The sequence below is a fragment of the Carex rostrata genome, unplaced genomic scaffold (assembly GCF_964058835.1).
Source record: "Carex rostrata unplaced genomic scaffold, lpCarRost1.2 SCAFFOLD_41, whole genome shotgun sequence".
Lineage (NCBI taxonomy): Eukaryota > Viridiplantae > Streptophyta > Magnoliopsida > Poales > Cyperaceae > Carex > Carex rostrata.
In genome coordinates, this window is record NW_027601199.1 from 305,986 (window position 1) to 307,500 (window position 1,515).

The window sequence follows — 1,515 nt, forward strand, 5'->3', positions numbered from 1 at the left end:
GGTGACTCCGCGTGGAGTTTCGCCCGTAAGGCCGATGCGGGTAGCCGCGCGGGTTGAAATCCCCAGCCGTAAAGCCGGCGAAACACGGTTCATTGGGGCGCCTAAGCGTGGAGGCGCCCCGCAGAGACCGAGCGGGTTGAAATCCCCAGCCGTAAAGCCGGCGAAACACGGTTCATTGGGGCGCCTAACCGTGGAGGCGCCCCGCAGAGACCGAGCGGGTTGAAATCCCCAGCCGTAAAGCCGGCGAAACAAGTTCGGGCAGGGCGACTCCGCGTGGAGTTTCGCCCGTAAGACCGATGCGGGTAGCCGCGCGGGTTGAAATCCCCAGCCGTAAAGCCGGCGAAACACGGTTCATTGGGGCGCCTAAGCGTGGAGGCGCCCCGCAGAGACCGAGCGGGTTGAAATCCCCAGCCGTAAAGCCGGCGAAACAAGTTCGGGCAGGGCGACTCCGCGTGGAGTTTCGCCCGTAAGACCGATGCGGGTAGCCGCGCGGGTTGAAATCCCCAGCCGTAAAGCCGGCGAAACACGGTTCATTGGGGCGCCTAAGCGTGGAGGCGCCCCGCAGAGACCGAGCGGGTTGAAATCCCCAGCTGTAAAGCCGGCGAAACACGTTCGGGCAGGGCGTCTAAGCGTGGAGGCGCCCGTAAGACCGATGCGGGTAGCCGTGCGGGTTGAAATCCCCAGCCGTAAAGCCGGCGAAACACGGTTGAGCGGGGCGCCTAAGCGTGGAGGTGCCCTGCAGTGACCGAGCGGGTTGAAATCCCCAGCCGTAAAGCCGGTGAAACACGGTTGAGCGGGGCGCCTAAGCGTGGAGGCGACCCGCAGAGACCGAGCGGGTTGAAATCCCCAGCCGTAAAGCCGGCGAAACACGTTCGGGCAGGGTGACTCCGCGTGGAGTTTCGCCCGTAAGACCGATGCGGGTAGCCGCGCGGGTTGAAATCCCCAGCCGTAAAGCCGGCGAAACACGGTTCATTGGGGAGCCTAAGCGTGGAGGCGCCCCGCAGAGACCGAGCGGGTTGAAATCCCCAGCCGTAAAGCCGGCGAAACACGTTCGGGCAGGGCGTCTAAGCGTGGAGGCGCCCGTAAGACCGATGCGGGTAGCCGCGCGGGTTGAAATCCCCAGCCGTAAAGCCGGCGAAACACGGTTGAGCGGGGCGCCTAAGCGTGGAGGCGCCCCGCAGTGACCGAGCGGGTTGAAATCCCCAGCCGTAAAGCCGGCGAAACACGGTTGAGCGGGGTGCCTAAGCGTGGAGGCGCCCCGCAGAGACCGATGCGGGTTGAAATCCCCAGCCGTAAAGCCGGCGAAACACGATCGGGCAGGGCGTCTAAGCGTGGAGGCGCCCGTAAGACCGATGCGGGTAGCCGCAAGGGTTGAAATCCCCAGCCGTAAAGGCGGCAAAACACGGTTGAGCGGGGCGCCTAAGCGTGGAGGCGCCCCGCAGAGACCGAGCGGGTTGAAATCCCCAGCCGTAAAGCCGGCGAAACACGGTTCATTGGGGCGCCTAAGCGTGGAGG